The 16,491-nt window shown below is 47.9% G+C and overlaps 1 long non-coding RNA gene and 1 pseudogene across 1 annotated transcript; one reads left to right on the top strand and one right to left on the bottom strand.

Moving 5' to 3' along the window:
- Positions 1–1,563: 1,563 nt before the first annotated feature.
- Positions 1,564–2,188, bottom strand: LOC109261359 (immunoglobulin lambda variable 1-40-like; annotated as a pseudogene).
- Positions 2,189–11,975: 9,787 nt separating this feature from the next.
- LOC128772654 (uncharacterized) lies at positions 11,976–13,909 on the top strand. The gene is made up of 2 exons (XR_008416811.1): positions 11,976–12,079; positions 13,205–13,909. It is a non-coding gene; the product is annotated as an uncharacterized LOC128772654 (long non-coding RNA).
- Positions 13,910–16,491: the final 2,582 nt, after the last annotated feature.

Genomic DNA, 16,491 nt, shown 5'->3' with positions numbered 1-16,491 from the left:
TTAATATAAAAACAAAGAGGGAGACAAAATATAAGAGACTCTTACATATAGAGAACAAACAGGGTTGCTAGGGGTTGTGAGGGGGACATGGGCTAAATGGGTAAGAGGCAATAAGGAAGACACTTGTTGGAATGAGCACTGGGTGTTATACATAGGGGATGAATCACTGGAATCTACTCCTGAAATTATTATTGGATTATACGGTAACTAATTTAGATGCAAATAGACAAATAAATAAGTAAATAATACACTAGCAAAATACACAAAATATGGTAACAGCATTCAGAGGTCATAGTTTCAGTTGTCTACAACCTCCTTCAGCATTCACAGACAGAAAATGTATACTGAGATAACACACAGTCTCCCACACACATAGAACTCAGTCCCACACCCAGAAAATTAGATAATGAGATGAGGGTGGGGAGGATATTTCTACAAGATGAAAAGGCTAACGTGACCTAAACACCATTATTATTCAACATCTTTCTGTAAGTGTTAGGCAATGCAAGTGAATAAGAAAAACCACTGCTTGGATCTCAGCATTGATGGGAATGGACAGGGATTCATTTCAAAAGGCAAAAAAAAAAATTGTGATTTAGTCATATATACTCTGGAGCTGGTGCTGCTGTGAGAGAAGACATCATCCCAAAGAGCCAAAAGAACAGTTATTTCTACTGAAGACTAATAAGAGGATTACATAGGTCTGGAAACTTCTAGAAATAGGTAAATGGCAAAGGATGGAGACCCTGGCTTCCCCAGAAGTCAGGTGGGAGCTGAGAACACTGGACCTACGACCCCCAGTCCATGAACTTAGAGACCTTGTGTCGCAACCTGATGGGCGAGATGAGCTTTCTGTGTGCTTTGAGAACTTTTGTCTAGGAAAGGGCTGCTGCGAGTGACTTTGGGGACAGAAGGGAAGGAGGAGCCCTCACTCCCAGGTGGTGCTGCTGCCTGCAGCGGGGCCCATGGTGGCAGCAGCAGGAGCATCAGAAGCAGAAGTCACAGGCTGAACCTGAGCAGCTGCTGGGGCCTCGCCCTCCCAGCAGATGAGAAAGGGGTTCTGCTTTCAGTTCTCATGGGCCTGGGACTCTGTGTGAGCCCACCATCCTGTCCCAGGAGGCGCAAGGACGAGAAGCCTCCTCCTCAGCCCTCAGCCCTCAACCCAGGGAAGATCTGGGAGCCACAGTTGCTAGACCTGGAGCCAAAGAGGGAATCAGGATCCACAATGGATCCAACTATCATAATAGATGAGGATTTAGGGGCGATTAGTGGGAGCTTTTGTTACCAGGACACATAGCGGACACTCCCAATGTGTCCTGACTCAGACAGAGCCGGATTTGTGTTCCCGTTTCTGCTGTGACCTGTCATGGACCCTGTCCTGAGGGAAGCCTGCCTTTGGCACCCAGGAATGTGCTCAGTTTGACAAAAACACACAGTATATTGATCCGAAAGACAGGCTTCAAGGAGGAATTGCAAAGAATGTGGAAAGACTTTCTAGACATATTGCTTGTGAAGGGTCTCAGACCCAAGCTTGCACAAAAAAACAAAGAAGCACTTGACTTGGCCAAAAAGTCAGAGCTACACAGGAAGTCCCATTGCTGTGGGGACAGCAGGTTTTTGTCTCACTTCCCCACAGGCCTGGAGCACTGTGTCAGCACCTTGAGTAATGTCAGCAGACAGGCAGTAATAATCAGCCTCATCCTCAGCCTGGAGCCCAGTGATGGTCAAGGAGCCTGTGTTGCCAGACATGGAGCCAGAAAATCTGTCAGGGACCCCTGAGGGTCAATCGCTACTACCATAGATGAGGAGTTTAGGGGCCTTTCCTGGAAGCTGTTGGTACCAGTTCACACCAGCAATACCGATGTTGCTTCTGCTTCCAGTGCAAGAGATGGTGACCGTCTGGCCCAGGGCCCCAGACACTGAGGGCGGCTGAGTCAGCACAGACTGGGCCCGGGACCCTGGAAGGGGAGAGACAAAGAGAGCATGATGCTGGGTCTAGACACCAGAGGAGAATCCAAGGTCCACGTGTCCTCCCTGGACCACTTCCTCTGTTCCCTCATCTAGTCACCTGTGCAGTGGATGAAAAGGGTGAGGAGAAGAGGGAACCAGGCCATGGTGGAGGTCATCACCGACCCTGCCTTCTGTGGATCCACAGCTGAGCAGATCTCCTCTAATCCCTTCCTTCCCCTTTTCATCCTCTGAGAGAGGGAGGGCCCATCCATGCAAATCAGACCAGCAGCTCTCTGACACTTCACTGACCCTGGGTCAAGTCCCTCTGCCTGAGGATGTCAGGTGGGTTGGACGGGGAGGTGGTCTCTGGGGCCATGCCAGGAGAGGGGAGGTCACAGTTTGGAGTCCTGAGCAGAGGGCACAGGCATTGTCCAGGTGCAGGTCCCAGCTCTAATCATGGCCAACCCTCAGAAGCAGGTGACAGCCACCCCCTGGTGTCCAGGCCCAGACACAGCATATGTGACATGGTGAGCAGATCTCATCAGAGTTCCTGCCTTCCCACTGCTCTGTCCACCATCGCCTTCCTTCGGGACAGGCCAGGTGTCCCCTGTGTGGCCTCCCATCCCCTGAAGACACACTGTGCTCTCCTCTGGCTCTGCATAGTGAGTCTGTCCACAGCTTCCTTGGCTATTATTGATGGGGCAGGACTGACGTGGTGACTCTTGTACAACCACACAGATGAGGATCAGGGCCACAGAGCGATGGGTCCACATTGACACATGGCCAGTTCTGTGCAGGAGGCCTTCTTCCCCCTTCCCTCCTTCCTCTCTGGTCTGAGAGTTTTCCTTTCCCAGAAGCTCCCTCAGCACTGAGGACACAGGGACACCGTTTCTCCAGGTTGTAGGTAGAAGCCCACCTCCCTCGTGTGCATTCCTACAGGGTTCCACACTGAATATCTTTGTCAGCTGTCACTCTTGCCACCTCACATCACATACTGAGGACGATGGAGGTTGGCTTCACCCCTGGGGAGACCCCTGCAAGGAAGCACCTGTTGAGACAACACACATGTCCTTGCTCAAGTGGGGACTCTGCCACACCAGAAGGGACGCAGCTGCTCAGTCTCCCTCAGGAAGTACAGGACCCAGTCCCAGTCCCAGGTTCCTTTTAGTGAATGGTCCCCACTGAGGCCCTGTGTAGGGATGACAGGGCAGTCCCACAGAGCCCCCTCCTGGCTGAAGGGCACACACCCAACTGTTTTCACAGCCCTGAGAGCCCAGTGGGTTTCCTCACTTCTGTTTATTCACATATCATTGAGCTGAATCTTGGAAAATGTGACCCTATAGTGCTGCCCATGTTCAATGTAGCATTTTTCAGTCTCCAAAGAAGCCTTAGTCCTTAGGATTTGGAGGCATTTACCTCAATTAAATGGTAAGTTGCCAGTTCTTTGCAGAAGATACTCCACACCTCATGTCCCTCCTCTGGCCTACAATTGAGAATATGTCTATCTCGTGAATGTTTGAAAACTCCTGTGCGTTAAAGCAATGGATTCCAGCCTCTGTCCATGGAATTGAGTATTATGTTAATCTTCCATATTTTTAGGTAATTTCCTTGGCTTACTACATTAAAAAGAAAAGGAAATAACAATGAATTTATATTTGATGAAGTCCTATTTAGCAAGTGGTATTTTTTGTTTTTCTTTTTTTTGTTGTTTCATGGGTTACCCTACAGTGTCTTATTTAAACATTTTTATAGAAACCCTAGATCCTGAATAGTTTCTCTTTTTTTATGTTTGTAGCTTTCTGTTTTACAGTTATGTCTAAAATCCTTTTAGTGATTTTTTAATATATATAAAGTGAGTTTTCATTCTCTCATTCATTTCATTAATTTCTCTCTCAGGATATCCAATTGTTCTGTGGCCATTTGTCCAAAAGTCCATCCTTTCTCCTCGGAAAGGCTTCTTCTACTTTGTAAAAGAAAAAAAAGTGTTTATCCTTCGTTCTGTGGGTCCGTTTCTGGGTTATATGTTCTGTTACATTGGCCAATGTGTCTATCCTCTACCCATACCACCCTGACTTGCTAGGACAGGAACTGAATTACACTTTTATGCAACTTGGGAAGAACTGGCATATTTACTATAATGAGTGTTCTAATCCATAAACGGAACATATCTTTCCTTGTTTTAGATCCACTTTGATTACATTTACCAGCATTGTCCAGATTTCGGCACCTGTGGCCTATACTTGTTTTGTTAAATATGACCCTAAAAAGTTCATCGAGTGGTTTTAAGGGTTTTTTTTTATTTTCACCTGTTTATTGCTAGTATGTATGCATCTATATAATCTTTCTATGTTGATCTTTATTCTGAAATGTTTCCAAAATTATTTATGACTCTTTGAATTTATATATTTGCATAATTGATTGTAGGTTCCTTTGTATTTTTCCTGTAGGTCATTCTCTCACCTGAAATGGGACAATTGTCTCTTGTTCTTCTTCATTTGAATGCCTCTCATTGTTTGTCTTGCCTTATGGTTCTGACAGACACATCCAGTCCTATGTGGAACAGCAGTGTTGAGATAGGACATGGTGGCCTTGCTCCCTACCCGAGGTGGGAAAGCTTTCAGTGCTTCATCTCTGTGTGTGTTCACCGAAAGGAAGGTGTTTTATAGTTTTATTTACCATACTGAAGATGTGCTCTTCTATATTTTGTTCTCTGAAAACTTTTATCACTCTCATTCATACACTCATTCATTCTTTTCCATGAGCACAAATAGGTCTTGAGCTGTGCAGGAAGTGGAAGAGAATTAAACCTACCTGAGAGAGTGAGGGAGACTCTTTCATCGGTCTTTCTTTCTTATTTTTTTTAATGTTTATACATATTTGAGAAAGAGAAAGACAGAACCCAAATGGGGGAAGGGCAGAGAGAGAGGGAGACAGAATGGGACGCAGGCTGGAGGCTCCGAGTTGTCAGCAGAGAGCCCGACATGGCACTTGAACTCAGTAGCCATGAGATCATGACCTGAACCCAAGTCAGATATTTAACTGACGGAGCTACCCAGGGGCCCGTCAGCTGTCATTTAATACTTTGACTATTATCACAACTGATTTATTTCTACTTCTCCTTTGGTGTCAAGGAGACAAGGCAGGAGGCCTGGTGAGACAGATACCACACCCTCTTGTCCAATATGAGGGTGGGTGAGAGGATACTTATGACATGGAAGAAATGGCATTTTCTCTCTCCCTTTTCTTGCTGGTTTCTTCACTTCCTTAGACTCCCTGCCCTCCTCACTTTCTTAAAATCCTGGGTCATCATTACCATGATCACAATCCATCCCACATACCCCTCGAGGTTTAGTCCCACCCACCTCACTGACCACCCACCCCATCAAATCCACATACTGCTCCCTCTCCAGCTGAGTCCCCCAGCTGACTGGCTGCAGGTGCACATGGCCATGATGGCTGCTCCCGCTGTGAATGTATGAGACTCTCTTTAGGGCCTCCCAAATCAGACACCCTGTGATCCTTCTTTTCTCACATTCCTCTCTGTAGTCCATTGTTAGGGCTGTCCTTATCTACAGTGCACAGTCAGACTTCTTCAATCTCCTTGAAGTGAGAAAGTATCTTCCACCCAGACTCCACACTGGAAAATAGAAGCTAGAATGTAAGTTTCCTGGCATCACCCACTAATTGTTAACAGGCTCACGTTTTGTTTTCTTATTGATGAAAAAAGATGTTCACTGTGGGGCATAGGTGTAGGAGTCTCCCGGGCTTACACCTAGGGGCTAACAAGGCATAAAGAAATACAACGCCATAGAATGCTCACAACTGAGTGCTGGAAGCCGAGCTCTCCCAGCCTGAGTGGCAGGCCCCGGGCTGTGGACGGATTGGTGACTGCAGGGCGGCCCGCCGACAGTGAAGCTTCTTGTACTCCTGCTTTTACGTAACTTGGCCTTAAAAGTACCTGGGGTATTGTCTGTTGGGGAATTGCGCTCGGCAGGCCCTCTGGGAAAAGAACCATTAGGGAAGAAATTAAGGTTCTGCAAGAAATTGTCTGGCCTTACGGTTAGCCCTTGCCATCCCCTATGGAGACTCCTCTACTTGCAGGAAGGATAGCCTCATGTGTTTGCCAGCAAAGAGGGCCTGTAAGGAGAGACATACGGATCTGAAAGCCTCACTCCGGCAACTAAGGAGTGTATCTCTGGGCACAGGTGACTTCAACCCCTAGGCCCACCTGGCCCCCTGGAGGCATTCCAGATGGTGGCTGAACCTAGTTGGTTAAGCTACAGAATGGTTCATTGGTTCCTAGGTGCATTGTCTCTCTGAGAATGTATGAGGCATGGGTTTCTAAGGCTTTTTCAGCCCCTTTCTGGCACCTCTGACCGAGGCAAACACATTGTTCTTCTGGCCTCATGTGGTTAGGAGGTCATGTCCCTATAACTGTTCCAATTGAGGTGTTAAGAAATGGAGGGCCTTTCACGAGAACAGCAAAGCAAATCCTTTGTAGATTATAGATAAACGCAGATGCATAATGGAATAATGTAAGAAATTAATCTATAATCAAAGGGTATGCGGGAAAGTTAGGGCAAAATCACCATGTTATTTCTTAAAGGTTGTTTACACATAGGAACATTTTCAAAATTAGGTAATGTTAGAAAAACATAGTTGAAGTATGCTACAAGGAAATCACTAGCATATATAATGCCACATTTACTGCAATAAATCGGCTGGTTCAACACACCGCTGTTGTCTGTGTCCATTTTTATTTTTTGTTTTTATTTTAGTTTTTTAATTTATTTTTGTTTTATTTTCACTTTTTCGCCAATGCCGTTCATCCTTCGGGAACCCCTGGATCTGCGGGAGCTGCACTCCGGCAACTGAGTTTGGGCAAACCAGATTGGCACCCCAATACTAGGGGGATGTAAAGGCATCCCAAGAATAGGGAGGTGCAAAGGCACCCCAGAATAGAAAGGGGTTGCAGAGCCCCCAGAATAGAGAGGGAAGGGAAAAGTCCTAAAATAAGAACAGGCACAAAGGCTCCCCATACAAAGGTATATGAGGTAAGCCAGATTAGGCATGCAGGGCAGAAGCACTCTCGAACTTAGTACTATAGCAGAAAAGCTGCTTTTACTGGAGGAAAGGACCAAGTTAGATAAACAGGTAAATTGAGCTACAGACCGCTGCACTGCAGGCAAAGCAGCCCAGAGCAGAGATGGTTAACAAAAGAAAGGTGCCTTGTTAACCCTGAGGTTGTTCCCCCTGTCTGCCTTACCCCCTAGGCTGGCTCAGATAAACAGAAATGGTGCCGGTGCCATTAACAACCATGGTAACAACCATCTGCCCATCAGCCCAGTACCAGGATTTTGTTGTATATTGACCAAAACCCCAAACGCTGTATATCTTCAAAATCCCTTTTCCCTCACATCCCCAAGTGAATGTTCACAATTTCCTTGTCTCTTTGTGCACGCTCATCATCTGTAAGCCTTCTGATCTTGATAAACACAGGGCAAGGACCCTTGTTTGGGGTTCTTGTCTTTTCCTGGACATTAGCCATCTCTCGCTTTTCATCCAGCATCCCGCTGTCTTGTTCAACAAGAGAGAATTCTAGACATAGAGTCTAACACAGTTCACCATTTCAAATATGCTTTCACATTCTTCGGGACAGTTTACAATTCCCTTAATACATACATTTCACACATCTCAGCGTAACAGCTCTCCTTCTGGTCTCTCCAGTGAACTTGTTTCAAGCATAGTCTCTCTTTGTGCGCTGACCTAAGACCCTTGATCTGCAACAGAACTACCCTACTTTCTTGTGATTTGCAGGCCACTGTCCCTGAGGAAGGAGTGAAGGACTGACCTTTCCCAGAGGCGAAGGCCTGACCACATTTGGAGCAGCTGCCAATGATGCCAACAGATCTGGCAATGACAGGCTCATGTCCACAGAGAACTAGCCACGTGGACACTTGCTTCTGCCCCATGGAGAGCCGCCACGATTCCCTGCACCTTCCCGTATGAAAGTGCAGGACTTCTAGACAGAGAAAATGATCTTTGAGACATTTATCCACATCTCCCCAGGCTGTTGACTTCCTGAGGAAGCACCCATTCCTTTCCCACCATCCCTTGTCTCTCAAGTATTGAATGAATTTCTAGTGGCAAACAGCAGAGCCTGAATTCAGAACCAGCTCTCTGTTCAATAATATTAGCATCTTGACATTGTTGGCAATATGATAAGAATCCTTTTTGTTTTTAGCATATAACAAGGTCTCGTTATTACAGAAATTTTTATTGAAATAATTAATACAAACTTTATTATATACATGTCTCATGACTCCTGAATTACCTTATTAGGACCATATTTTTTAATTTTTATTTATTTTTGAGAGAGAGAGCGCAAGAGGGCAGGGTTAAGGCAGGGAGAGAGGGGATGAAGGATCCAAAGCAGGCTCCTTGCTGACAGCAGACAGGTGGACGTGGGAATTGAAATCACAAAGCAGGAGATCATGACTTGAGCTGAGGTCAGACATTTAACTGACTAAGCCGCCCAAGTCTGCTTGTTAGCACAGTGTTTTTAAACTAAATACGCTTAGCCTTCTGAAAGCAGAACTGAAGGGGTCCCCAGGTGGGAAAAAAATCTCTGTATATAAAGAGGAGACAGCTTTCCTGTCCCAAGAGCACTCATTTGAGCCCCCCAGCTATTTTCTGTGGTCTGTGCCCTGCAGGTTCTACTTGCCCAGCACCCATACTGAGCACATTCCTGGGAGGAAAAGAAAAAAGAAATGCAACAAGGTCAGGAGTTCAGGGTTTGAGGAGAACAAAGGGGATGCCAACCTACCAGTCTCCACCAGGCCAGGAAATAGCCTGAGTGCTTCAGAGACAGTGACCCAGAGGAAAAGTCCCAGTGCAGGAACAAAAGTAAACTTTGACCTAAAGCACATGCTTGAGTTGTTTTTGCAGGATTGAAACCTTGCCCCACAGGTTAATGAGGTTAAAACAGTCACCAGTAGGACCCCCACTGACACCCCTTCTTTTCACAGGAATGTTCATCTATTTCAGAGGCAAACGGCAGAAAGAGCCTGGGAGCCTAGACCAGTTTTATCTCCTGCAACAGCTCCACCAGTGCAGATGGACCAGGGAGTGTCCTCCAGTGACCTCTGCCTCTTTATCATGTTAGGTCTCTGCCCTAAGAGGAGGACAAGCTTCATTGACCTACCACATGATGGGGACACAAGCTCCTGTTCTCCATATTCCTGCACAACCTCAGGCCGACTCTTGCATAAGATGACAAAACTCCCTTTTCTGGGTATCCATCCTAACCCCAAATGAAAGGAACCCACTTGCCTCCACTCAGGGAGTCACAGCTTTGATAATTCTTGTCCCTGATCCCCTTATCTGTGGCAAATAAAGTTTCCTTTGTGTGACAGCATCTGCTAAAGCCTCTGCCTGTACCTCACCAAGGAGTGAACTCAAAGTAGCTCCAACACTTCTAAGTAATATATTTCATCCCTTAACTTGGAAACCTGCCTTCTTCTCTCTACTCTCTACCTGTGGTTTTAGAGACATTTAAGTCTATTAATAAGAAATTTCAGACAAATATTAAGTAACAGTTTTCTTAAAATTATCTTTGTCTGCTCATTTTCACCCTTTAGATCAAAGTAAGTTAGAAAAAAATGAAATAATTTTAAAGGTATCTGTTGTTAAGAATCCCTGGTGGCCTCGTGCCCAGGCTCACACCACAAATCATGAGCGTCAGTGGAAAGAGAAGTCAGTTCCCGAAAAGGCTGGGGTGACAGAAGGGGAAAGCTAGCCGTGGGTCTGAACCACCATCACTCGAAAAAGCCCCTGAGAGTGAAGACACAGGACAGCAAGTGGAGAGACCCAAGCCCTGACCCCAGGAAGGGCATCCAGGGCGAGCAATAGTGAAATGGGAGGTCTCAGATGCAGTGCTGTGGGCTGATGGGTGAGAAAGCCAAGTCAGGAAGGACGCTCTGGAAACATCTCACTAAGGAAAAAGAGTGGGGAGGAGACATGTAGAGTCTGCCGGGCATGAGGGAATGGGAAAAGGAGAAAGGCCGCAGAGCCCACTTGCCCACCACAAGGAAAGGAAAAATGTATGAGGCAAACACTTGAAAAATGGACCGTAACACATAATATTATTCTTCATAATAATAAACAACACCGGCTAAATTATTGAACAAAATTGCAGTACGCAGAAATCTACAAAATAAAAAATGACAATGTGGGAAAATAGCCATCGGAAAATAAACTTTTTAAAAAAGAATCTGTGATTACACACCATCATGGAAAATAATTATGTTATTTCGACAGCCTCTATTAAAATTGCAGCCATCTAGATAGATCCGCGTGTCCTCTGCACAAGATGAACACGTCTCTAGATGAAAAGATGAAACGTTCCCTGTATTTAAATATGGTGCCCGTGATGGTCCTACAACAATGCACACGCTGATGCCACTGAAAGGTGTGCTTCCGGGGGCACGTGGTCTGTGATTCGGCACCTGTGAAATGTGCACAACAGGAAAATCACTGCAGACAGAAAGGAATTTTTGGCTCCAAAGGGCTGATGCAGGGGGGCCATGGACTCACTGCTCGGGGGTCAGGGGTTTTTCTGCAGGCGATGGAAATGTTGTCAAGTTGATCCTGATGATGTTTGCCAAACTCAGGAAACATACTACAGACCACTGAATCGTACCATTTAAATGACTGCACTTTATGCCTGTAAATTATCTTAAGAAATTTGTCTTATTTTTAGAAGAAAACAACATGAGACGAAGCTACTGTCACTGACTCTTCATAGTTGTTCTGTGCTCAGAGAGTCAGACCCTCAGACCCTCCGGGGTGTCCTCGGTCTCTCTGTTTATTTGTCACTGGCAGTGACCATGGGAAACTGGGGCACGTTGCTGTATCATTTGCCCACGGGCTTAGAGCACTGTGTCAGTAATGACCAGCCTCGTCCTCAGGCCGCAGGCCCGAGATGATCAGAGAGGCCCTATTCTCGAGAACCCAGCTGGGATCCCGGAGGGCCCGGTACTTCTGAGCATCTGAGCTTTGGGGACACGGTGGGGAATCTGTGAGTACCAGCACACATAATACGACCCAACATTGTTGCTGATTCCAGTGCAGCTGAGGGTGACCTTCTAGCCCACAGACCCTGATAAAGAGGCTTCCTGTGTCAACACAGACAGTGGCCAGGACCCAGCAACAGAGCAGTGGAGACACAGGTCAGTATCAGGTTATTACTCACAGTGTGTTCTCAAAATGGGGGAAACAAGCAACTTAGGGGTCCCCCAGAAGCAATTCTTCCACTTTCCACAGCCAGTAACCTGAGCAGAGAGCAAGGAAGGTGAGGAGGGGAGGGATCCAGGCCAGGGTGGAGACACCCCAGGCTGTGGTCCTGAGCCCTCAAGGGAGAGACCTGCACAAAGCCTCTCTTATCCTCTCCCTTCCTGGAAGAGAGAGAGGAAGCCTTCATGCAAATCTCTCCCTCCCCTGGGACTGAATGTGGTGACAGCTGAGTGTGGGGTGGGTGGGACTAGGGAAACTCCTCTAGGCACAATTTTGCAGGGGGCACAAGGCAGGGCTCCAGGCCTGGGTGTTCAGCTGGGACCCCTGCCCCCACACACACCCCTCAGGGACAGGCCCACAGCGCCCCCTGCTGTCTCAGTGTCCAGCCGCACCCATGACTGGAAGGGACATCCTGGAGCTGTGAGAGAGAGACCAGGGCACTAAGGACTTCAGTCAGCCTGGCATACTGTCCACCCCCACACAGGGGCCAGATCTTCTCCTCCTTCAGGGCTTCTTCCTGTGCTGCAGGTGCCACCACACCTCAGTCCTTGCTGCAGACACAGGGCCTCCTCAGTATGAATCACCCTGGGCTCCTCCCACTACTTAGAGACTTGTGTTGTTGGGGCCAAGACTCATCGACAGCTCGGGGATGATGTTTCCGCCCACTGAGCACAAGAGCAGAGAGCATTCACTCCCCTCCACAGCCTCTTTTGGGAGCTCTGAGGGGACACCCCAGTTTTCTCATCTCATTTCCCATTCTGGCAGGCCAGTCCCCATTACCCTCTGCACTGACCTCGATGAGGTAGATCAATGGCGGTGCATGGCTATAGATCACGTGAGTATATTTTGTCTATCATCTATCAAACGTTGCATTTTCTACATTACCTATAATTGGTATGGTATTGGCCCCAAGAGACACATATATCAATGCTACAGATTCAAAAGGCCAGAAATAGGGTGGCTCAGTCGGTTGAGTGTCAGACTCTGGATTTCAGTTCAGGTCATGACCTCAACTTCTATAATTGAGCCCTGAGCCGGGTTCTGAGCCTGCTTGGGATTCTCTCTCCCTCTCTCTCTGCTCCTTCCTCCCTCTCTCTCTCTTAAAATAAATAAATAAAGCTGAAAGTACCCAAATAATATAAATAAAAAGACCAGAAATAAGTGCAAGTTCCCCTTGACAAGCACAGAGAATGTAGACTGAAAATGAGGCCTTTCCTCAGTCTCTGCAGGAGAGCACACATGGATTTTGCAGGGAATTCAGACAAGAATAAGCATGAATCATATAGCAGATGCCTCATAGGAGTAACTCAGGTCTCACGGATGTTCCCTGACACACTTTGGGAAATAAAAGTGGAGTTTCTGGACCCCCTTCAGTGGGCACACGGATCCCCGTGCCATGGGCTGCAGCGTGCACCCACGTGGTCATTCTGGGGTAAGAAGCACAGCCTAACGAACGATCCCACCTGGGTCAGGCCACATCCGCAAAGAGCCCCATGGGAGCTGCTCTGTGCCCTCTGCTGCTTCCTGCATTGGCATGGGCTCCTGGGGCTCTGGCTTCTCTGTACACCCAGCTGACCCATTCCCTTCCTGGGTGCACAGTTACTGTTTGGGATGATAAAAAGCTTTGAGAAATGGAGAGTCGTGATGGTCACCCAACATGGCGAATATATTTCATATCTCTGAATTGCACAAGAAAGTGATGAAAAGAGTAAATTTCCTGTTGTGTGTATTTTCATAATTAAAAATTACTAGATGAAAATCCAACTTATGTTAAGGAAGTTGCACTCACACCAATCTCTTTCCCATCTTTATATGTGTTACCCTATTCTAACTCATCCTCATCACTAAAAATTGACAGGGATTTTATTATCTTTTTCCTGTAGGTTCCACATATAAATGAGATAAAAAAGCATTTGCCTTTCTGTGTAGGCCTTATTTCTCTCAGGGTCATGTCCTGCAGGTTCGTCCATGTTGTCACAAATGACAAGACGTTCTCCTGGAAAGGCTCATGGGATCGACTTCCTTTATGCAACATAGTGCCCCGCAGCCCCTCTACTGCATGGATCACGGACAACCCCGATGCGGCAGGAGAGGAGAGGAAGACACAGTCCATTCTTCTGGGCTGCAGAAACCAGCCACATGCTGCCCATGGGCCCTGATGGTGTCAGCTGTAGGGAAGTCACGTTGGTGAAATCTCCCAAGCAGACTAAAAATTTTGCTGCACTGGTGGCACTCCCACCTGTCCCTCACAAGCCCCACTGAGAAGTTTGCTGACTGGCACACACAGTTTCTCCCAGGGGCAGTCACCCTCTCCCGACATCACAAATGAAGGGAAGGTACCCAGCCAGTGGGCCAGGCCAGCTCTGCGTCTGTGATTCTTAGTGTCTCCTGGCTGGGACACAGAGCTACTCAGTCAGCCCTGAGCACAGGAGCCTGGAGGGAAGGGAGGGCCTCTGCTCTCACCCCTGGAGGAACACAGGCCATGCTGTGGAGGACTGTCTGCCGCGGGCACGGTCTGTAGACTCTGACCAGAAAACTAAGGCAAGTTGATGGACCCTTGTGAAGAGAAAAAAAGCCAAATCCACAGGCTCTAATTTTTACGTGTGAACCACTAGGCGAAATTTCTGCATCATTATAACTTTTCTGTTGTCTTTGGTTTGATTTATTGTTGTTGTCATTTTTCTTTCTTTTTTCTTTTTTTCGTAGAGTTCACACAGGTTTGATAGGAAATTGAGAAGAAGGACATTCAGATCCAGTAGCTACACCCAAGTATAGTAATTGTGCATTCAATTTACATTAGACTTCAGAGATTCAGACTACAGTGGTCTAAGCAGGCTGGGTATTTGTCCCACTTCCCCATGTGTCTGTGTCACTGTGACCAGCACTACTGGGCCAGATTGCACAGTAATAGTCAGTCTCGTCCTCAGGTTGCAGCCCAGAGATGAGCAAAAGCCCTGCATTGGCCGAGGCATCTTTGGACCCAGAGAAGTGGCTGGGGACCCCGGGGCCCTGGTGCTTATCTGAGTCTGAGTAGTAGTACAGGAGATACCGGGGAGGGCTCCGTGCCATCTGCTGGAACCAGTATATGTTATAGCTTCCAACATTGATGTCCCTGCTCAGAGTGCAGGTGAGTCTGGCTGTTGTTCCCAGAGATGCAGAGAGGGAGGCTGGCTGAGTCACGACAGGCTGGGACAGGGAACCTGAAAACACAGACACAGCAGAGGGAAGACAAGGGACAGGGAACATGGGATTAGGGAGCTGAGCCACAATGGTTTCACTCTGGCTGCAGGCCCACGCTGGGACACTGGGTCCTGTCCCTCCCTGTGCAGTGGCAGAGAGCAGGAGGAGGACCAGGATCCAGGCCATGGTGACACACTCCTTTCCTACACCACAGAGCCGGGGCTGGGCTGCCCCAGGCTTGTCTTATCCCCAGTCCACAGAACTCACAAGGAGGGGCTATTCATGCAAATGGGACCCACCCCTGCTCCTTGCTCCTATGCACTTAGAGGTCTGCAGCTCCTTGACAGGAAGACTATGTGATGCACTAGTTTTCCCCTGGGTGGGCCTGGAAGAAGCAGCTGCTGGGACCACACACAGGCCCAGGTTCAGGGACTCCTCCAGGAACAGAGAGGACACAACTGCCCTGTCCCCACTGGAAACAAGGGGTCCAGTCCTGGGGCTTTCTGTCTTGGAGGGCTACTCAGCAGGGAGCCCCCATCCTGCAGAAAGCCGAAGACCTTGTCACCGTGTCCCCTGCTGGTGTCTGGGTGAACCTCTCCTTTCCCAATGCAGGCTTCCCTGGTGCCTATGTTTCCACCACCTGAGATTGACCCTCCAGGGAAAGAGAAAGGTCCTGCTCTACATCAGGTATCGTCCATGGATGGGGTCTGATGAGAGGGACACATGCAGTCCTGACTCAGTACAACCTGTGAACCACTATGGAGCTGAGGACAAGACCCACAAAAGAGGGAATAGAAACCATCTGTCCCAATGGTACAGCTCAGACGATGCATGCTGCCTCTGGGTGCCAGATGTGGACAGGAGCTCACCTAGGGACACACACTCACGCAGGAGGACACGTAATGTGGGCATGCCGGGTCCCTCCAGAGCAGGGGAGACAAGACACAGCAAACCCTGATGAGGGTGCTGCAGGTGTGGGGACAGAGCAGGGCTGGGCATCTAGCAGGGACCACTGCAAGGCCATCTTGCGACCTCACCTCCGTGTTCTGGGAGACTTGCAATCCTGTCTGTGCAAATCATCAAGAGCACCTGCTAGACACAAGGAGAGGGAACCTGCCAGCTGAGGGATTGGGGGAGCACCAGTGCCGTCTGGTGGACACGGGATGCACAGTGACCCAGGGCCTGGAGCTGGGGCCTGGGTCCCTGCCCCTCATCCCCCCTACTCACTGTTGCAGACTCTTCACGGTGGATTCTGACACTAACACATATGCATGGAAGTTTCACCCATGTGTTTTGTGGCCTGATAACTCATGTCTTTCTCCTGCATCCTATTCCATGTGTGGACATACAGATATTGTTTAACCATTCTAAAGGATGCGTTGGTCACTTTCGAGTCTTGGCAATCATAAATAAGACAGCAACAAACATTTAGGTGCATATTCTAGTTGCACACAAGAACCTCATTTAGAGTAATCCGTAGGACTGTTCTTTTTGCATTATATCTTTAAGGTTTTGTTTGCCATGGAAGACACTGCCAAGGAATCTTCCCAAGTGATGGGGCCTTTCGCACTCCCACCAGCAGTGAATAAGAGTTCCTGCTGCCCCACATCCTCGGTAGTATTGCTGCTGTCACTGTATTGAACTTTAGCCATGGTCACGGGAGGCCTCTGGTACGTCCTTGTTCAATTTGTAATACCACAATGACATATGAAGTTGGAAATCACTTTGCATGTGTAATAGTCATTTTGTCTATCTTCCTTGTTAAGGGATCTGTTCAGATCTGCTCATTGGGAAGGCACTGCCCAGCACCAGGGAATTCAGGAGTTCAGCAGAGCTCTATCACAGGAAAAAGGGAGAAAGTGAGTGTGGAGTCTGACACAGGACTTGATCCCAACACCCTGGGATCATGACCTGAGCTGAAATAAAAGGGTTGGACGCTCAACCAACTGAGCCACCCAGGTGACCCTCAACAGTTTATTTTTAAGTAACATCTGAACCTAAAGTGGGGCTTGAACTCATGAACCCAAGGTCAAGAGTTGCATGCTCTAACCAATGAGACAGCCAGGC

Source organism: Panthera pardus, unplaced genomic scaffold (assembly GCF_024362965.1).
Source record: "Panthera pardus isolate Hobbes unplaced genomic scaffold, ASM2436296v1 HiC_scaffold_227, whole genome shotgun sequence".
Classification (NCBI taxonomy): Eukaryota; Metazoa; Chordata; class Mammalia; order Carnivora; family Felidae; genus Panthera; species Panthera pardus.
Note: the sequence above shows the minus strand (reverse complement) of the source record. Positions and strands in the feature narration are given on the sequence as shown.